The sequence below is a fragment of the Manacus vitellinus genome, unplaced genomic scaffold (genome assembly GCF_001715985.3).
Source record: "Manacus vitellinus isolate BGI_N305 unplaced genomic scaffold, ASM171598v3 scaffold_4_pilon, whole genome shotgun sequence".
Lineage (NCBI taxonomy): Eukaryota > Metazoa > Chordata > Aves > Passeriformes > Pipridae > Manacus > Manacus vitellinus.
Window position 1 is genome coordinate 21,337,614 of NW_021940604.1, and position 22,458 is coordinate 21,360,071.

Genomic DNA, 22,458 nt, shown 5'->3' on the forward strand with positions numbered 1-22,458 from the left:
TAATGATTTATCAGACAGCTCCTCTCCTGAAGGCTCATCTCCTCAGTTATACTCACAGCCCACACGCAACCAGCAACATGTAGCTGCCAGCTGGCACTCTGGCATTGGGAGAGCAAGTTGCTAGCCCTTCCCGCATCTCCTGCTGCCCCCCCTCCCCTCCCTTCCCAGCTGCTCAGCTCACCTGCCAGCTCCTTGGTGGATTAGATTGCACCAAAGCCATCAAATCTCCATGTGTCCTGTCCTCCTATCCCATCTCTCCAATCTGATTGCTTAATGTGCTTTTCCTTACTATTTTTTTTTAATTTAACAAAAGAAAAAAAAAAAGAGAGATGAGGTGACTCCACTTGTAAAGTGGCAGTACTGTGTCTGTCATGGAAATAGTGGCCTCTCATTTTGGTGAGACGGTATGCTCAGTGGTGACTTACATTTTAGTTCCAGATAGACAAGAGGGAGTGCTGTGGAGGGACTGAGTTAGCTGTGTCTGTGAGCAGGAAGGTGTGTATTGGCAACAGTTTCAGATTTTGCTATCAGGTGCTTGGCAGAACAGCTCTGTTGAAATCCCTCTCGAGTTGTCTCTGTGAGAGAGTGATTTTTATCACGTTGCTAAAGATTAACTCTATTCTTGTTCTCTGTTCTGCTCCCAGGAATCAGGCATGCTCTGAGGTCTGGGAAAGAGAATCCAAATGAATTCTCATGATGAAAATTCAGAATTGTTTGCTACTCTCCAACTTGTCCACTGCTGGCAGGTTGTGACCAAGAGCAAGGGGAACAAGGGCTACAGGATAGGACGCAAAAAATATAAACTAGGAGAAAAGAAATAAATGAAACTCCCTTGAGTCATTTATACATGAATGTATAACTTTTGAATGCTTAATCTGTTCTTGGTAAGTGGTGACTGATAACTAATTTTCTGTCTTCCCTCTCCCATACCCTCCCAGAGTGTTCAGAAAGGACACGTGATAGGAATAATAAATCTCACTATTTTAACAGGCTACAATACAAATTATGGATTAAGTGTGTTATGGATACCTCGGTAGAGAGAAACTTACTCTTCCTAGGATGCCTAAAAACTATTTTCACTTATATAGTTTTTGAGAACTTTCTGAGTTATTCAGGTCCCTCCACTTACCTCTTTGGCACAACACTTTTAAGTAACCAATGTTAAAGGCATCAGGGTCCAATCAAGCAGCCTTGTTCCTCTTACGACTTGAGGATCGCTAGAGACTGACACTGAGTGGGCTCAGACTTGGGGGAAGTCTAGATCTAAAGCCAGACCAGATTACCTTTACTCTAGGTCTCTGAGCTGGAGCTTTGTACTGCTGCTCTAAGGAGCGAGATTAAAGGTGAAGGGGAGTTCAGGCTGACACACATAATGGCGTTACCATTCCATTTTGTGCTGCAAAACTAATCAGTTTGGATGCTTTTGGCTTTGGAGGGGAAATAGGTGCATGAGAACAGTAGGTGCTTGTGTTCTTTGAACTGCCAGGTGTCTGAAAAACCAATGTCAGCTCTGAGGGTGTAGGAACTCTTATTGCTGCTCTGTGGCCAGAGCAGGCTTCAAGTCTCCCACAGGGGGGGATGGGAGGCCATGGCAGGACTCTGCTCACACAGTCTGAGAAGAGAGTGCATTGTACAGTGACTCAGGTCAGAACAGGGGGAAAACCAAGAACAACAGCAAGTAACTTATTTCAAGAGGTAGTTCATGAGCAGAACAAGGACTTGGGACATGGGTCTTGCAAGTCCCCAGACCAAGGACACAGTCCACTGGTTGCTGCAAGACTGGTGCATTCCAGTACTGTGGATGAGGATGGCAACCAAGATAGACAAAGCACTTGCATGCATTAGCAGCTGTGTCAAAATGTCTTTCAGGTCTCTCAGTAAAATATGTCAAATCTAGCCCATGACTGTCAACAGAGCTAAGGGCATGTTGCTCTAGGAGATTGCTATCAGTAAAGCCTAGTGTAAATTTACAGCACCTGACTACTTCATTTTCTGTCCTCTGTATGTGGAGTATGTTACCTTGTGGATAGGGTGCATTAAGTGTGCAAGAAGTTGCTGTAGTGTAAAGAGTGTGCACTGAATTTCCACCTAGTGCTACCTGTCTGTGCTAAACCACAGTTTACCAAGCAGTTGTTTGTTTTTTCTTGCATCCCATCTCTTAGCTTTACCACTTGAATTAGAGCACAGGATCTAAAAAAGCAGGAATTTGAACCACACCTTTTCCCTGCAAAATGTATACCATGCTTTTGTTAACTTACTGAATTGTTGCATTTGTCTCTGTCTTCTAAAAGGAGTGAGAGGAGGATTTTTGTAAGTGCAGCAGGTCTGCGTATGGTCTGGCAGAATCACGTATTGCTGGGATTAGAAAGGGCCTCTGGGGATCATCTACTCCAACCCTCTGCTCAAACCAGGGTCAACTTAAAGTTGGTATCTCAGGGTCATATCCATATGGGGTTTGGATATCTGTAGCAGTGGAGACTCTGCAGCCTCTCTGGGCAACCTGTGCCAGCATTCAACACCCTCACAGTACTATAGGTTTTTTCTTATGTTTAAATAGCATTTCTTGTGTTTTAATTTGTGCCCATTGCCAGTTACTGGACACCACTGTGAGCTCTTGCCTCATCTCATTTACTGCCTCCCATGAGGTATTTATATGCATTAATAAGATTGTCCTGAGCCTTCTCTTCTCCAGGCTGAAGAGTCCCAGCTCTCTCAGCCTCTTCTCATAGGAGGGATGCTCTAAACTCTTAACCATCTTTGCGGACCTTTGCTGGATCTGCTCAAATAGGTTTGTTTGTAAGTATTAAGTCCAGCACAGCATTTCCAGTTGTGAACCCAGTCACCTGTGTTAGGGACTTACCATCAATGCACTTCAGGAGTCTCCTGGATTGAACCCTGATGATTCAGGTTGACATTTTCAGCATTTTTCAACATGTTTAATGTATCTGTGGCTGCTATTTCTTTGTGCAGACTATTCAGTCACTTTACATTATTAAACTATTGAACATCATCCTGAAATTATGCCCTGTGGAATGCAGTTTGCAAAAGAAGGCTCAGTTAAGCTTGTACCAAAATGAAACATATAACCCACCTAATATGTTGGGTTTTATTTCCTCCCTTTTTCTCATGCTTAAATGTAAAATAAGCATTATACTGTAGGAACCAGGCAAAGGCTAATTTGCCTCATTTGAATGTGAAAAGGAGCCCACATCCTTCCTGTGCCCTGCAAAGAATGCAGAAAGACTTTACAGAGAAAACAGATGTACTAATATGTATCACTTGTTGGGGGGAGGGGGAATCCAGGGTGCTGCCATTAAAGCAATGCTGAACTTGCAAGAAAACAAAAGCACCAGCATACAAAATATAGTTCTGGGAAGCTGACACAGTTGGGACTGTTTTCTTTTGCTTACATTTATGCTCCTGGCACATGAAAACCTGCTCTGGAAAAAAAAATATATACAAAAGAAAACATGGAGCCTCATTTTTCACACTTCGTCTTTACTGAAGACAATTGAGTGCCCAAAATGCAAACAAAAGACAGAGGCTCTAGCCAGGCCATAGGGAAATCTGCATTTCAGTCAGTATTGCCTCATCAGAAGAATACACTACTGACATCATAAACAAAACAAACATAACTTTTGGAAGTATCCCTTAATTTTATTGGTATTTTATATACCTCTCTAACACATAAATATGAAAGAGCTAGTCTTGTTATCTCACAAATAATGCAGGATATAGTGGGAAGGGTTTTAATGGTCTAATGGTTTTTAGCATAGAAGATAGAGAGCAAATGATCTCAGATGTTATTTCTATGGCTATGCAATCCAGTTCAGAGTACTGCCCTTTCCTGGCCCATCTGTTTATCCCTTTCCAAGAACTTTGGCAATGAGAAGTCAGCACTGACCAGTCAGCCTGTGAATTCTAGTGCTCCCAACTTCCCAAATTCAGCAACCTGTCTGATGCAGATTTGGCCCTGTAGCAGTATAGCCTATCTTGCCAGCTTTTAGCTTGCAGACAGGAGGCAGTAGCATGTGGCCATTTATAATTTATTATATACATGTATCGCCAGTCAAGGATAAGTATAGAAGAATACTTTAAAGTTTCCTATTTAAAGGCTACCTCAGACTTCCTAAATTAAAAACTGGTTTTCATAAGCAGAGGAGTGAAGCATAACAGTTACACAAATTCCTTCGTTCAGCAGTTTTAGCTGGGTAACGTCCATGGGTGAGTATGGTGCTTTGTGAAGATCTTGTGCTTTTTCTCTAAATGCAGCAAAATGGCCATTTCCTTACAGTCTGCAGTACTGAGGTTCAGGGCAACAACAAAGACCCTTCAAAACTGACATTTCCTGCTTGATGTACTGTTTGCACCTTTGGGAGGCGTTCTTGATTTGCAGAAGTTTTAAAACTGTAGCATTGACACAAATATCCAGCCATGGATAAGACAGGCTCAATAACCTTGAAAAGGGAAATTTTCAACCCACTTACCTAAATCACTTACATGAATGTGAATGCAGCACAAAAGCTGAGGTGTTTGAATTGCAGTTTAACTGCTGGCTTGTTTTGTGGGATCAGGCTAAATAAAATCTTGGCCTTGAATTAATATCTGTGTATTGGAACAAACATCTCAATGCAGCACACTGCAGAAGGAAGGAAGCAGAAGAGAAATTAGATCACCTTCCTGCATTATTTCTTGTAAGTGTAGTCTTCTTACGTATGGAACACACATTTCCTGTTGTAAAAATATTGTAACAGCCTGCAGTAGTCAAACAACAGATAATCTGTTGTTGCTGAAAACTGGAGTCATATTAGATGAGCATGTTTAGAGGGAAGTATTCAAAGACTGCAGATGATCAGACCTCTCACTCTCTGAAAAGATAGTGAGCATGAACTACATAACAACTGCTTTGATTGTCATAACAACTGGAGCTTTGCATTATGGAAGAAATAAAAGACTAACTTCATACAAATGACAATGTGAAGATATGGGTGCTTTTGATTCTTGCTTTTTGTTTTGTATCATCTATACATTTAGACAGAATCATATGGATATCTTATCCTCTCTTCTTCATGTGCCTTAATCCTAGAGTGCAGGTGCTTTATTTGTTTCTGTCTACAGTAATACAGGTTTGTACCCCCATTCCACAAGTTGTCTTACAGCACCATTAAGGCTCAGCTGCATGAGCTGCACCAACTCTGTTTTGTGATAGCAGCCATGGAGGTGACAATCCAATTCAATAACAGAATCATCAATCATAGAGTAATTTGGGTTGGGAGAACCTTTAAAGTCCATCTATTCCAAAACTCTTGCCCTGGATAGTGACACCTGCCACTAGACCAGGTTACTCAAAGCCCCATCCAATCTGACATTAAACATCTCCAACAGTGGAACTTTGTCAACTTCTCTGGGTAACCTATTCCAATGTCTCACCACCTTCATTGGAAAAGATTTCTTCCTATGTCCAGTTCAAATCTACCCTCTTTCAGTTTAAACTTGTTGTCCCTCTTCCTACCACTACAGGTCATGGTAAAAAGTTTCTCTTCATGTTTCTTATAGCCCCCTTTAAGTTTTGAAAGGCTGCTGTAAGGTCTTCCTGGAGTCTGCTCGATGCTGAGCAACCCCAGCTCTCTCAGGCTGTCTTCATAGGAGAGGTTTTCTAGCCCTCTGATCATCTTTGTGGCCCGTCTCTGGACCTGCTCCAACAGGTCCAAGGTCTTGTAGTGGGGACCCTAGAACTGGATGAAGTATTCCAGATGGGGTCTCATGAGAGCTGACCAGAACCACCTCCCTCAACCTGCTGGTCATGCTTCTTTTGATGCAGCCCAGGATATGGTTGGCTTTCTGGGCGGGAATCATACATTACCAGCTCATATCTAATTTTTCATCCATTGGTATACTCAAGTCCTTTTCTATAGGGTTGCTCTCAGTTCCTTCATCCTTCATCCTTCACCCTGACCCAGGTGCAAGATGTTGCACTAAACCTTGTTGTATTTCATGAGGTTCACAGAGACCTACTTCTCAAGCCTGTCAAGGTCCTCTGGATGACATCCCTTCCCTCCAGTAGTCAATGGCACCACTCAGCTTGGTGTCATCCACAAACTTGCCGAGGGTGTGCTCAATCCCACTGCCTATGTCATTAACAAAGATACTGAACAGGGCAGGTTAGATTAGATATTAGGAAGAAATTCTTTACTGTGATGGTAGCGAAACACTGTCACAGGTTGCACAGAGAAGTGGATACCCCACCCCTGCAAGTGTTCAAGGCCAGGTTGGATGGGGCTTTGAACCATCTGTGGAAGGTGTCCCTGCCCAGGGCAAGGGGGTTGGAAATAGATGATTTGTAAGGTCCCTTCCAACCCAAACCATTCTATGATTCTATGATTAAATTATTTGTAATTCCTGATGCTTTACAGCCTTAAAACCCTTATTGCCTAAACATTACAACATATACACACGTCCCAACACATCTTAAAAGATTCTGTGGCTTCTGATGCTCAGCCAGACTGTGGACCACATTTTGTGGCCACATTCTGGGGGCAGGTCACATCGAGGGTGGTAGGCAAAGAAGGACAAAAGTCTGGTTTTTCTTTGTCTAGGGGTGGTCTGATGTTCCACTTCAGTGGCTGTAACACATGATATGTCTTCTCTGGGACCACACTTCTTATGGACATTCAAAATGGTAATTTTTATCTGTCTCTCAATCATGGTCAGATAGCAGATGCAGGCTTTTATTGTGGTAGAGTGACCCACTCAAGTAGCTGCAGAAGAGCAAAGTGAGAATTATCACAAGACTTTCTCTTCTTGGAAACACTCCAGGCACACAGAAAGAGGAAGCCTTGAGTGTTTCATCTGGTTTTTGCGTTATACCATTGCAGACAATCTTTCTGCATGGACTGAAGCAGGGAGGAGCTGGAGGAATGAGAGAAAAAACAATTGTGAGTAGCAGAGGTGGAAGCCTTTCTTAGGAGAGGAAGTAAAAGAGAGAAGAGGGAATGAGTTTGGGATCTGTTCTTTTTTCTGTTTTCATTGTATAAAGCTGAGAGACAAGCCACATTCAGTCCCAGTATTTTCCCTCATGAGTTCTGAAAAACTGTACCATTGATATGTGGGATTTTTATATTTTCCTTTTATACTGAAGTTATTTCAGGAGCAACAGAAAATCTTTAGCTTAGCTTTTTATTCTCAAGATAGGCATCGTATCATCCTTGATCTGGTTTCCTACCATAATTCATGTTTTGCATGGAAAAAAATATTCCCAGCTTCTCCTCTTGCTGTCCTTGTGCAGAAAACATCAGTATTGCCTCAGTGTTCTCTGACATCAAACTATGCAGCCTGAAAGTTGCTAGAGCTTGGATACTGAAGTGAGTGGCAAGGCACAATCATATTGAAAACAGGTCCACGCAGTCCCCTAAATTTTAGAAGAATGGGAGAAAGAGGAGTGTTTTGTTTTGAAGTGAGGGAACTATATTAGGAACTATTTTGAATGTACTATGGCCATAAAGGACTGAATTAGGCTGTTCCTGAGGTTTTAAATTAATATCCTCTATAGAACAGATGTTTCATGCGTGTTATGTGCAACGAGCCAATTATATAGACAAGTCATGTAAATTTAAGCTATAGATTAAATGCTATGTATACATCCAAATGCTACTTAGAAATGTTTGTCTTGGCTCTCCCTTTCTTAGATAGCATGTATCAGTGTTGCTGCTGAGAGATAAGCATGTGTTTGGCTAGGTTTCGAGTTGTGCTTTGCTTTCTCTCGTTTTCTTCAGTGGGGAAAGGAGATTGGATAAAACTCTTTTCTGGTCTCTGTTGACATCAGCACATTCGATCTGCCTGTGTCCAAAAGAATTATGTCAAAGCAATTGCCTGCATTTGTTTCTTAGCGTGTTCTCCAGCAGCACTGTCGCTTGAGGGTCAGACTGGAATACATTAAACTGGAATTGGGGCAGAAACTGCAGCCAGCCTCAGGTCAATGATGCCTCTTGAGATTTGCGAAAGTGACACTTCTGGGGTTCATTGCATTAAATTCCATAGCATTTCTGTGTCTAGTCTGGATGAATTACAAAGGCAGATGGGATGGTTAGTCTCTCACTCTCCCGTATAATTCTTTGTCTGTGTGTCTGGAATAAAAGGACAAGTTTTTCATCTATTTATTTTGTAATATTTAAAAAAAAGATTTTTTTTTTTAAATCCGTGCATTAAAGCTCTTTGTTTCTATGTATTTTCTATCATTTATGTTTAGGAAGATTACCACAGTTACTTCATCTGTAAAATTATATTTGTGGAGTCTAGCCTCTATGATCCTTGTAATGGTACAACTTTCAACATAAGCAAGCCTTTACAAGGCTTAAAAACACAGTTGCACATGTGCTTAACAGAATATCCTCATGCTGTAGGATGTAGATGGAGTTGTGCCAGAGGAAGAGGAAATAAAATGCATCCAGGAGGACAGAAAGTATTAAGATGCAAAAGTGCACAATGCAAACCATACGTTTGCAGGGTCTGATTCATCTTTTATTAGTAGTTCTGAAACCTCACTATCAGTCAGCTTTCCCAAAACTTTTGCTCTATTAATGACTAAAGAATTGCAGGTTTGAGTCTTGAGAACTGTTGATAGGAATACTGGGTATAGCAGGGATGAAGTGCTGGTGTGTATGAGTGCATGTACACGTATATATACACACACCACGCTTGGACAGGCCATCTTCCTCCCTAAAATTTTCACAGACTTTCTTGTTTTAGTTCACTCTGCAAAAGTTTTGTACTTTTTGTACTACAATTTTACTGAAGATGTATGTTTCTTTTATGTTTGTAACATAGCACTGAGATTTTACTATGTTGAGCATGCTGTGTTTTAGCAGGCATCACTTACTGAGTGACCAAAAGTTTGAAAAACATTTTTCCCACCTGTTGAACAGAAGTATATATGTAGAATCATAATTAAATATAATTAGATGTTTCTTTGAAATAATGCCTTCTAAATCTCTGGAGTGGCATATGTGAACCAGTCCTGAGCTCAAGCAATTGGGATTATTTTATCTGTTTTGTTTGCAGAATTTACACTGCAGCATTCAGTCGTAAGTGGGTTCATTCGAGAAGCTTAAAATGAGATGATACCAGCAACTGGCACAAATCAAACACTTCCCTGCCTTCCCACTCCTGCACATTGATAGAATTAATACTTTCTGGCCAAAGGCCGAGGTTGAAACAGGCAGCATGGACAAAAGCTTGCACTGCCTCTTTAAAAACCACCAAATCTAAATATGGGCATGCTGTGGGATGAAGCAAATTCAGTTGCCAGGTCCTTAGGAACCCACCTGCCCAACCTCAGCCTTGGGACAGAGCACCAAAAGCTTTCTTGGCAGCACCCAGTTCCTTCAGCATGGGGGAAGGGAATGAGAAGACATATGTATGTCTTGAGTGACCTAGGAGGTGCCTGCAGAAGCAATGCTCACCTCTGCTCATCCTGCTTAAAGGCACTAACTTGTTTTCCTGAAGAAGGTAGCTAGTCCAACAATTCATCCCAAAAGGATGAATTTGGGACAGGAAATATCTGCGAGATACGGAGGACTTCTTCCCTCACCATGATTATCTGAGGTCACTTTCTGTGGCTGGGTGATGCTGGGATGAAATCCCAGGCAGATCCCTGGGACAAGGTCCCAGTAGCAGGCAGCAGGCGAAGTGAATTGCTGAAGCGAGGAGTCGCAGGTGCTCTCTCAGTGTCAGAGCTGAAATAACACCCATCAGTTTCCTGAAAGTGGTTTCCTTGGCATTTCAGTGTGAGGAACTTTGTACAGTGAGGCTTTGTGTGGAGCAAGTGCTGGGAATTGAGAGCCTGCAGATCCTGCAGAAGACAGACAGTTGGGCGTCATTTGTACTTAGATGGCATCTCATCCCCAAAAGTTTGGGGTTTCCCCTGGAGATATTTCGTAAGCCATGAGCAGGAAGGCTGCCAGGATTACTACCCTGGAGAAGGAGTGTTTCTTGGTGGCAACAGAAAGCCCAGTGTGATGCAGTGACCACTCACCTGACCTCCAGCCTTAGGCAGGCAGTAGGTCTTACCTGCAGGAGCTCCTGCTTTGTGCCGATTAACCCATGCCATGTGGGTGTGCATCCTTTTTAAATCAAGCATAGTTATTTCCACAGCTTTGCAGAGACAGACAGTACATCACAACCTGTTGTGTAAAGGGTTAATTACTGGTTAATTACCCATAACAGATCATTGCTGAAAAAGCAGAACAAAGTTGCCTGTTCACAGTCTGGACTGGAATAGCATTCCGTTCCAATGCATTTTCCACCTTTGCTAGATTAGAGTCCGCAGTTGCCAGATTTATTCATTGTATGAATACTGCTATACTGTGAACAAAATAACAAAATGCCACCCAGTTTTCAGTCATTTAATTTCTTTTCCCTGAACACTCTTCCAATTTTTCCAACACTTTTTTGTAAAATGAAGCAGCAGAACCTGAATATGTTATTCATGGAGCAGAGGAATGAGAACCAAATACAGCATCACCATAACCTACCTACTCATCTTTTGATTTTCATTTGTTTGTACAGCTGAGGCTCACATTAGCCCTTTTGGCCACAGCCTTGCGTGGGGAATTCATGTCAAGCTGATTGCTTCCCAGGATCCCGGGTCTTATATTCAGTCTCTGCTTTGGAGAATAGAGTCCTCTCTCTCCCTCTCACCCTGTAAGTATGGCCTGTATTCTTTATTCTAATAAGGTGATTCTGTACTTGGCCATATTAACACCTAAACTGGTTTCTCCCATCTTTCTGCAGATCCCAGTTGCTCTTGTAAGGCTTATCCTTTTGTGGTTTGTTTTCTGCTGTCCACAGTCTCGTGTCTAACCACGATGACTTAACTTTAATCCAGGTCACTGATAAGGCTATTAAATAGTAAAGAGATGATCACCAATACCTGTGATAACCCAACAGAAACCCATTTGTTTGCTAATAAATAGTTTCTCATTTACTGTTACACATTGGTTTCCTTCATTTATCAGCTTTATAATGCTTTTAATATGATTGTGGACTCAGAAGTGTCTTTAGTATAAAATAAGTTTGAGGGTTTTGCCTGACCTCATACAGTGCTCTCCACCTATGGAGTCCTGCTCTCCGTGTATAGATGGAGACACTCCATAAGGCTTCAAAGCATTCAGTTTCTTCATAAAGATATCCTATAGAACAAGTCAAGAGTCGTAATACTTTTAACAAAGCTGCCTTCATCAAGTGAACTTGTAATTTTTGCAAGAAATTACATCAAATTAGTTTGACAGGATCTATTTCCCTTAAAGCCAAGTTAATTGACTTTTATTACAGAGCTTTAAAAAAAAATTATTAATCGAGATCTATATTGGTTGTTGTATCCTCTGCAAAACACTGGAGACTCAGCCAATCGGTGTGTAATTACTTTTTACCTCTCTTAAACAGTAGCCCAATATGAGCCTTCCTCCTGCCCCTGGTCCTTCCCCAATGGCCCAGAACTGCTTTAGATGCAGCAGTAGCAGCTCCAAGACTAGATGTTTAAAAGGTTCTGAAACAAGTTTATTGCTAGCAACTCATCTGAATCACCCAGAATTGTTTATCTGCTGTTTAACAACCCCTCTCCAGGGGCTACTGTAGTGAGAAGCTATTTCATTATCATCATCATAGACAGATCATCCAGCCTTTTATCTGTACAGGTGCCAATCAGAAATATTTTTTCGTAACTCCTCTTGCTGTCATATTGTTATGAACTATTTACCATTTGTATTGTTCAGGATTCAGCATTCATAATCTATTTAGAAAAATAAAAAATTACACATCTGATTTTATCTACCTTAATTTTTCCTAGTGTCTTCTTCATTCCTCTATATAATCTTTATTTAGCTTTTTTGCTTATTATCTTTTCCCCTTTCTCTCTTCATGTATCAGTTTTGTATATAACATTTTATATGTTTTTTCACTTCTTTGTGAAACAACTCAGCTGTTAGGTTTTTTTATTGTGTGTTATTTTTATCTAGCCCATTTTCATGGTTGTAGCACTGTAGGCATTTAGGAAATGTCTTAAACTGCTTGCAATGTCAGCAACTTTCTGTATGTTCTGCCTTCAGCCTGATTTGACTCCCATTCGCTCTAGTTTTGTGAAATTGTCTCTCAGAAAGCATGCACTGTGATTTTACTTTATGCATATATAAAGAGCATATGTTCATATATTGCTTAAAATTTTACTAGTCTGGGTTTGATTGCAGACAATGTTAGCTATCTGCACAGGAAGCATTGGTCCTTTTCAGTCTAAACAACCAGTAACCTTATGGTTTGTGATCATTTCCTCCCTCTGAGACAAAGTGGAGAGCAGGGATGCTTTGACTCCTCTACTAAACCACATATGACTCACAGGCAGTTCAGGTAGCTCCATCATGGGACCAGCAACAGTAAGCTGTGCTTGTGCTGGCCCTGCAGCTCCTGCCAGTTGCAGTCCCTGGCTGGAGAAGGAAGCAAGTAAGTGGGTCCTGCTGAGCATGGCATGGCTGTGTGATCACCACGGGGTTTAGCTTGTGTGCAGTGGAGTTTAGCTATGTCCCATAAGGTCCTCATGTTGTGGTGATCATGCTGTGAACTGCTTCTGAATTGTCTTTCCCCTTTGGTACTGCAAGGCCTATGTTGTGTATGACTCATTTAGCTAATTGGCAAGAGCTTTATTTCACGGGGTTAGGATGGCTGATCTTTCTTTTAAGTTAACAGTTAGTGACTTGTCATTTGTAGCCCCTTGGAAAGTACAAGAGTGCTTTAGTGCTAGTGACATAAGGATTCCAGCCCAAGTAACACAGGGAGGGATTTTGTACTTCTTGTATATAGGTGTTGAAGAAGTCCATCATCCCTGTACTCTCCAAGATTGTTTACTTCCAAGTTGTTGGTCACTCGAACAGACATCATTTGTGACATATATGACCTGTCAACTCCCCTCTTCCATTTGGAACTTTTAAAATTGACTACAACTGTTTCTGTTAATAATATAATTTAAATGTAGCTGTTATTTTTCAGGAATATTTTTTGCATTGTTACTTTGCAACTACAACTGTTTCTGTTAGTAATAGAATCTAAATGTAGCTATTATTTTTCAGGAGTATTTTTTGCATTGTTACTTTTCAGGCAGAGGGTATATCCATTTTTTTCAGATTCTTGTAATTAGCGTATAGGCAACCAAAAAGGGTTATCTTCTCATAGCCTCTGCTTTGGTTAATGTTGTCTTTAATATCATGGGTTTGTGCTGCATATGATTGTGGTTGTTTCTTTAATCCAACTTATCCAGCCAACCTGGCTTACAAAGTGTGTATTTGTTCCCTATCAAGAGGTCCCTTTCCTTTTACAACACAATCCACAAATATGACATCTGTCCCCTGTGCTGTTTACCTAGTTTTTAACTTCAGCAGCCTTCATTTTTTTGTCTTTTTGTGCTAGGAAACAGGGAGGAACTCCAAACAGAATCTCGCAATATCCTGAATTGTTGAGAGATGTGTAGTTCATGGGGCATATTGCAAAACAGTAATTTTCAGTGAAACCCTGTTTGTCTGCTCCAGATTACCATCCACTCCTCCACTTGTCTTTGTGTCTTAAATACACAGAAACAGAGAAACCTCTGTTGACTACCTCTTCCTCATGCATTGCTCTTTTCATTCTGATGAGGATGGTTGGAGCCATCCTCAGGGGCACTTTGGGTCAATTGCTCTTACTCGGAGGGCCAAACTGGGGAGGGCGTGCAGGCAGTAGGAGGGGTAGCTCAAACACCACCAGCAAGATGTTACCACAGCATCCAGTGGATGTGTATTTGCTTGGTCAGGTGTCTGCTATGGGCTTGTGGACCACCCAGTGATTTATGGGCTCCAATGCTCTCTGGACCACCAGACAAGGAGCACCATTGTAGATACTCCTGCATGTTAAATTGAGCAAATGTCCACTTTGGCAAACTTCCACACTTGATTCTGTGTGACTAACAGGATCTTCAGATGGGTTTTTGAGCTTGGCAAATGCACCTTGGTTCACAGACCAGAATTAAAGTACGGTTTCTTCTCCTAAGCATATGAATCTTTGAGAAAGAATGAAAGAGAGAGTGAGAGAAACAAAGAAATCAGCCTTCCTCTGGCTTTAGGGAATAGGCTATTAAATAGAGTTAGGATCTGCTGTTTTGGTCACTCATTGCATAACAGAAAACCAGATTGCAAGAGACTCACCCATCCCCCTGAAGATGCCTCCAGAGACAGTACCATGCCCGACGGATACTTGTTTAACCTTCACGTTGCCTTAGGCAGTCTATTCCAGGTTGTTTTGCTGTCCTTGCCAATGGAAAGGATTTTCTTCCCTGACACCTAGCCTAAATATCCACAGCTTCCAGTTAGTCCATTATTTCAATGTGACTTCCTGCTTAGGCCATGAAGGTTTAAAGTAGGAACTCTATTCCTATAGCTGTGCTGAGAAGATTTCAGTAGCTTTAAACTAAAGGACCAGGTTGTGGACCTGTAGCTTAGACTCACTACACATGACTATACCTTGCAGATCATTCCCTGACCAGTATGTGCAATGACCTCAGGTTTATGATGAAATAAAATTATCTCTTCTACTTGTCCTCAGATATGGACATAAAGCTTAAAAATAGATCTACCATATGTTTAGTGATACTTAGGTATTTTGAACAATGTGAAGGGCCCTCTAGCTGTTTGCTGGCTTCCTTTGGAAAATTCTCACTAACCCAGCAGAATCTATCTTTCATGGCTTTTTAAGCCAAATTTTCTCTGACTAGCAGAAGCGACCTTCTATCATGATTTTTCCCACCACCTCTTTTTTAAACTCGAAGTCCCAAATCTTGAAGCATCTGGGATGTTCTCCCATGTTTACTGTTGGCTCATCCACCTCCAGACTGTGATATTCCAATTCAAGCAGTGCAGCCACCTAAGAGTCAGGGCAGGCTGTGGGTTCAATCACCAAAAATGAAAACTCATCAGTTCTACAACCATACACACTGATGCAAAGGCAAAGAGGACAATACATGGAGGAGAGAAGGCGTCTGTCCAGTATTGTGGTTTTGTGTTCCTCTGTTGCTGCTGCTGCTATCTTGAATTGCTAGTATCTTTTCATGAGGGAGAGAGAGACAGAAGGAAAGACAGAGAGAGAGAGAGAGAGAGGAGCAGGCCCTTTTAGGCATAGGTCCATGTGTAGTCGTTTTGGTAGTACCTCTTAGAGTTCCCTGAGGTAGCAGCGGGAGGTAGGCAACCTCACTGGGCTTTGTGATACTGTGGGGTCCACTCTGAGCTGAGCAGTATTGATCCACCTTTGGAGGCAGAGGGACTTTCTTGTGGTTCACTGGTCTGCAGCAGAAGCCAACGAAAGGGAAAGTATCTATTCTTTCTCCTCCTGTTCTTTTGGATTCTGCCTCAATTCCCTTCCTTACTCGTCTCCTGCTCTGGTGATTGCCCCATCCAGGTTTGTGTAGGTTATCTCTGCTTCTAGGGGCATCTCTCAGCTTTTTGGTACTTGGGAGTGTATGTGGTTAAAAGGAAGTAGAGACTGACCATAGACTTCCTAGAAGTCATCCCAGGTTGCACAGTTGCAGCCTGTGGTAGAACATGGGGAACTGTAGTTTGTAGGGTAGTTGGCAAAAGAGTGTTGAAAATCACTGGTCTTAATCACCTCATGGTTGGACTGTGTGCATCAACACTGACACTCTTCTGTAAGGGAATGCAAAGTTAGGAATTGAAAAGAAAATGAGTGATGCAGATGCACTGTCACCACTTCTCACCAGCAGACTGATGTTCACCCAGTCTCCGAGCAATGACTACTCTCAAAAAACTGAGCACAACATGATATGGTATAGAATATCCCTTTGGTCAGTTGGGGTCAGATTCACCAGCTGTGTTCCCTCCCAACCTCTTGCCTACCCCCAGCCTACTTGCTGCAGTGCCAGAGTGAGAAACAAAGAAGGTCCTGATGCTGTGCAAACTAAAGTAGCTAAAGCATGGGTGTGTTATCAACATCCTTTTGGTCACAAATCTAAAGCACAACAGAGTTTGGAACGCTATGAAGGAACTTAACTCCATCTCCAGACCCAATACACAATCCGAAGCTGTCACCTAGCAGTAAGCTGTCATACACTGAAACCACAGTGGCAACAGCTGGGTTTGAGAAAACAGGTCTCACTGGAGCACTTTTTTGTGTGTGTATGTGTAAGTGTGGGCAGAGTTTTTGCGTCTTCCCGTTACTGATGTAGTCAGTACCATCAGCACTCTGGTCCCTTACTGGCCTTTGCCACAATGTGGCTGCCACCCTGTTTGGGGTCTCCACCTGTGTCTGCTGTTGTATATGGAGCCAGCTACAATGATGGTGAAAAGACTGGGGGTTTCTTTGTGAGATAACCACAGGCAAATTTTTACTTGTGTTTTTGAAGGAGGATATTTTTAACCTGTTGTAACTGGACAAAGAAGGGATTTAAATAATACTTTTAAAATATTAACAATAGCAACCTTGGTGACATGAGAGCACCTTGGGATGGGAATGGGTCCTGAAAGGGTCTCGAAGAAAGTCATCTGCTGATGTGAGACTCAACTTGCTCCCTTTTCCTTGCCGTCACATCCTCCAAGGTCTTCATCACAAAACAAATCAGACAAGGCTGAGAAGAGGTTAGTTTCATTTGTGCGTGGGCAAAGGGGGGTGGGGAGGGAGCAGTGAGGGTTTTTTTGAGAGAAAATCTTTTTCTATGCCTCTTTCCTAGTCCACAGTGGCAAACACGCAGAACTTCTACACTGCTTCCTTCCCTTTTCCCCTCTTCCTTCCCTGCCCATCCTGATTCACATTTTGCACTCTGCTCTGTGCTGCTCCCATACTGCAGGTCAGATGAACACTCATTAATCATGGGCAGATTCTAAAAATAAGAACTGAAAGAAAAAATATCAGAACAGTGTGAATCAAACTGCAATCATCTTTCTGTTCTCTCAATGGGAGAAAATAAAAGAGGAAATCAATGGAGACACTCTTTCACTTCTTCTCTTTCCAAGACAAAATTATTCTGGCATTTGCAGCAGTTTTCCCTTGATATAGGTTTTCTAATTTATACACTTAAAAGACACTTTACAATTTAGGTGCATTAGCTCAAAATGCTTATGCAGACCATTCACCCACTTCTCTCTGCTTGCGAATAGAGCTGCCATAAGCAGCCTGATGAAGGAGGAATGTAGCTTGAAATCACGCTATTGAATTTGCATGGTGCTCTCATGTGTTACTCCAAACTAAGGATAGACCCATCCTCTGGGAGGTTTAGCTATGGAGTAAGCACTGTGTTTACTGTGTGTAGCTGCTGCCTTTAGCTGTTAATTTCAAAGCTTCCTTTAACTCATTTTAAGCATAAAAAAAAAACCTTTATGCAGCTTTGAGTCTGACTTGCTCTTTGGCTTATGAGCATAAAACCTGCAGGCCTTCCTTCTAAAGTTAGCTATACATAAGCTTCTTTCTTTTAGATTACAAATGAAGTTTGGATGTTGGTGGGAAAAGAAAAAGACACAGAAGGACCTTTTCTCAGAACTGCTCTTCCTGTTCTGTGTTTTTCTAGGGCATCTTTTTCTTAAAGTAATAAAAGCCCTGAGACAGTACAAGGCATAACTCAGTTACTGCAAGTTTAAGAGACTGCAGGGTGAGCCTCTGCTTTAATTGCTTCTTGTGTTTTGTTCTGGTTTGGTTTTGCTGAAAGGGATGTATCACAGAGAGTGGAAGAGAATTCACTGTGTTTTGAAAAAGATGAAGCCATGACATTCACAGATTCAGCTGTCAAAGAAGCCACAGAAAACCAAAAGGGTGGTGACATGTCCCTTTGGGAGCAGTTTGGAGGGTTTGTCTTCTCTTTTTGGATTGGGGAGCTTTAGATTACGGCTGCTCACATGGCCACATTGTGCTAATGCAGCTTCCTGTGGCCTTGCCAGGTGACCTCTTCACCAGCCAGTCCCACCACCACAACTGTCCCTCAAACAACCACGTACGGACATGGTTACTGTCCCTCCTGCCCAGCTGGAGCACTGACTTCCTTTTTCTTCTCCAGTTTGTAAAATACAGCTCGTATAGCTGTAGTGTTAAGAAATAGATCATCTGGGTTGTAATAAATCTTTTGCCAGAGTGCGATCATATCCTCTCACCGGCAGGGTGATGGATCTGTTTGTCAAGACATTCATCGCTCTTTCTTTCTGGCACTGAGTGGCCACCCGCCCTGCCCCATGGACAACTGTGCTCACAGCCTCTGGCAGAAGCCAAGGGTCTGGTTGTGGCTCACTGAAATCCTTCAACATGTGCCTTGTCTTTGCCAGTTCTGACCCCCGAGGCTGGCTGAAATACAACAGCAAGATGAAGCCCAAACCTTCCATCTTTCATAACTGACTCTTAGTTCAGGTCCCAAAGAGGAAAAAGAGGGAAGGCAAGCACAGGGCTATACTTCACAGACATGTGTTACAACTTAAATCTTGTCTGTAGTGTCAGGAAGCTGTCATTTCCAGGGCTGCGTCCCCAGTCACTTGGTAACAGGGAGAAACAGCAGGGCAGAATATGGCACTACAAAGCTCCTTGCAGGATCTGCTCTTCTCGTGGTAGCAGGAGCTGCTCCTTTTCCTGAACTGCTTCTGCCACCATTGTAGAAGATTTCCAAAGCAATTGTATGCTGACAAGAAACAATAGTAGGAGCACTCCAGCACTGTAAAAGACATTTTCTTTGAACCAGAGCACTATGGCAGCAGGAACTCATCTAAGACTGCTCTTCCTACTCCTCCAGCCATAGGTATTCCATTGACACTGGGCAGTAACCTGGCTTTTGACTGCTGCAGATGAACAATTAAACAGCTGGGATTTTTATGGTCAGGCTGCTAAAGCAGAATCTGGGAGTGAAGCATTAAAGGACTCCTAGGAATTTTTCAGTGCTGTTTTGAAACATACTTGACTTGAAGTTTTGCCCTGGTGTTTCTGGCTTTTTGTTCAGAAATATCACATAGTGTTATGTGAGATTTTCTGCATATCTTTAACAGTCAGAGGACATCCAGTGGTAGTACTGCATCTGATTTACATTTTTTAATGCTGTCTGACGGGTGTGGTACACATATAGATTTGCAAGAATTCTACACAAATCTCCAGCTTCATTCAAGGCTGAACCACGTTATCACATCACAATAAAATTATATTCTTTCTAGATCAGACATTAGTATGAAAATTATATGTATATATACTAGCCTGCAACCCACAAGCCTGAGAAATAACTAATAACACGCAAAAGTTTGAATTATTTTGAAGTATTTGTTGTATCTTCCTGACCTGCTTTATGATTCCTAAAAATTGTGGAATCACTGGTTAAGCTGGAATGAAGACAGTCCTCTGAAAGGTACCAGAGTTAATAGATAAAAACAAAAATAATTCAATAAGTGTTGCAATTTTATTCCATCTGTTTCATTTGAGTTGGCTTGAAACTGACACAGTATTAATTCTGAAAATCCAAAATGTTCCCATCAGCATAGATGTGAGTCAGAGAGAGGTCAGCAAGCAGACAGCATGAGAATTACTGACCTACATAGGACTAGTTTTAAGTGCCTATTTGTTGCCCAACTTGGAATGCCTTCCTAGCGACTTGTAATATTCAAAGTGGGTGAGTGAACTTTCTCGGAAAATTATGGGGTTTAATGTGTCTCAGGCTTGTGTTTCAAAATACATACTCCATCAGTTTCTCTCTAGGGAGCTACTAATAGTGGAATGGAAAGTAAGACATTTCAGCTTCAGGGTAAATTTCTGTGTTGATTATTATCCATATCCAACCTGCAGGAGGAATTCCACAGAAAACTAAAATCTCTTTAAAAATTCTTGTAGTTCTTTCTCTTGGAAAGCCTTTTCTGTCCTTCTTGCATCTTCTTGGTAACTCAGAATGTTACATTTTGAATATAAAATCCTACTGTAGCTCATAAAATTTGGCTTATTTGATGTCACAGTCTGATAGTTCTGTGGTGCTTTCAGCAAAACATAAAACACCAAAAAGATGTCCCTTAGAGAATCTATTTTTCACAGCCATGCTGGATGCATCCCTTGGTGTGATTAACAAGCATGTTCACCACAAAGACTGAATAAAAGCCAAGGATTTTGTGCTTCTGATTCTCTTTTAACATAACTATTTCTTAACTCAGCCTCCCTGCTGATGCTTTCCAGACAAGATTTGTAGGATTTGGTCAGAAAAAGACAGTTGATGGTTACCAGTCATCCAGCCTTTCCCTTTCATGTCTTTCACTGAAAGAAGTTGTCTTAAAAATATCCCATCGAATTTCATTCCACAGAAATCCAAGGGGAAGGAGAATGCACCCTACTGGGTCTGAACCTGCTCTACATCTCTTCAGCAGTTTGGACCCCTCTCCCATTCTGGTCCCCTTTCCTGTGCAAGGAGTTCAAGAACAGAGGCTATGGTATGGATGGAAAGGTGCAGAATAGACAGATTTTTCCCTGCATCTCCCTGTACCCCTCAAACATTTTAGGGCCTATCTTCTTTTACAACTCTAAAAAAAGCAGGTTCTGAAAAGGCACCTTAATTCAGCTGTGAGTTGTAAAATCATAGAATCATAGAATCATGGCATGTTAAGGGACTGGAATGGACCTTAAAGATTATCTAGTCCCAATCCCCCCTGCCATGGGCAGGGACACCTCCCAATAGACCAGGTTACTCAAGACCTTATTCAGCCTGGGTTTGAACACTGCCAGGGTTGGGGCACCACAACCTTACTGGGCAACCTGTTCTAATGTATAACCACCCTCACAGTGAAAAATTTCTTCTTAATATCTAACCTAAATTTCCCTTTTCGATTTGTACTCATTACTCCTTGTCCTATCACTACAGTTCCTGACAAAGAGTCCCTCTCTGGCTTTCCTGTAGAACCCCTTTAGATACTGGAAGGTTGCCATGAGGTCTCCACACAACCTTCTCTTCTCCAGGCTGAACAGCCCCAACTTTCTCAGCCTGTCTTCATAGGGGAGGTGCTCCAGTCCTCTTATTAACTTCATGGCCTTCCTCTGGACTTTCTCCAACAGTTCCATGTCCTTCTTATGTACTGTACACAGTACTTCAGGTGAGGTCTCACAAGGGCAGAGTAGAAGGGGAGAGTCACCTCCCCCAACCTGCTGGCCACGCTTCTGATGCAGTCCAGGATTCTCATGGCTTCCTGGGCTGCGAGCACACGTTGCCAGCTCATGTTGAGTTTTGCATTAACCATCACCCCTAAGTCTTTCTTCACAGGGCTGTTCTCAGTCACATCTCTGTCCAATCTGTAGGTGTGTATCTGGGCTTGCCCTGACTCAGGTGTAGGATCTTGCACTTGGCCTTATTGAACTCCATGAGGTTCACACAGTCCCACCTCCCAAGCCTATCAAGGTCTCTGGATGGCATCCCTTCCCTCCAGTGTATCAACTGCACTACACAGCTTGGTGTCCTGATGCTCTGAAGGAGTGAATTTACACCAGTCTTTCTCCCATCCATATGCTTACAGATGCAGAAACTACACTAAGTAGAGGTTAATCAGTACTTTTTGCTTTTCAAATATTACATGTTATAGCTTCTAAAATAGAAGTATAAAAAAAAAGAATTTTCCTGGTATTCCTTGACTTTTCCTAGGATTTGATTAACTAGCAGCGGACTGCTTTTGTTTCTATAAATGGAGCGGATGCCTGGCTTTGTTAAGTGTTTCAGTTTTGGCTTCCATTTTGTATCAAGAACCAACAGAAAAACCAAAGGAGGTTGATTTACAATAATAAGAATGTTAATACGTCTCCTTAGCCTTACCCAAAAGTAATTAAAGTGCTATGATTATATAAATAATTAATAATGATATAATGAATTTTATATCTTTGTCAACTAATATTTTGACCATGTAGGAGGAAACTACTATTCTGGTTAAACTCACGTTGGATTGCTTGCAATGTAAATGTTGGAGTCCAAGAAATATAGCAAAGGCAAGAAAGGAGACAAATAACATAATGTTTATTTTCATTTGTCACTAAGGAAGTCTCAAAAAACGTGTAAGTGAGGTTTTTTATGTTTTCATGAAAACACATGTTTTATATTGCCCATAAAAACACAACTTTAGAATAAACAAATTCAGCTTGCTTACATTAGAAAAGTTCATTTTAATTAGACCAGTTACATACCTTTTTACAATCCCAGTGTCAAATTATGATAATTCTGCATGACCCATAACTCACACATCTGAGAAATGCTGCCTTTCTTAATGAAAATGTAATAAAAACTTGTTCCTTTACTGTAAGATGCACAGCATGTTGGATGAACAACATTGTGTGCTCATCTCTGGAGATTTTAGTGTAAACCAACTCCAGATTTTGTTTGGTGATCTCAGAGCTGGCTGAATAACTTCAGCCTTCCACAGCTCCAAATGCTGACATGCAGGGAGACGAGACTTTTGGATA

General features: G+C 41.7%; 1 protein-coding gene across 4 annotated transcripts in view; it reads left to right on the plus strand.

Annotated features, from left to right (window-relative positions):
- The window catches only part of FYN (FYN proto-oncogene, Src family tyrosine kinase), an 82,107-nt gene that overhangs the window by 13,296 nt on the left and 46,353 nt on the right, over positions 1 to 22,458 (plus strand). For 3 of the 4 annotated variants that reach the window (XM_029962712.1, XM_029962709.1, XM_029962711.1), the window contains exon 2: positions 10,564 to 10,698. The exons of the other annotated variant lie outside the window; for it this stretch is intronic. The gene's annotated coding sequence lies outside the window, so the exon portion shown is untranslated. The remainder of the gene's footprint in view (positions 1 to 10,563; positions 10,699 to 22,458) is intronic. 4 annotated transcript variants of the gene reach the window in all.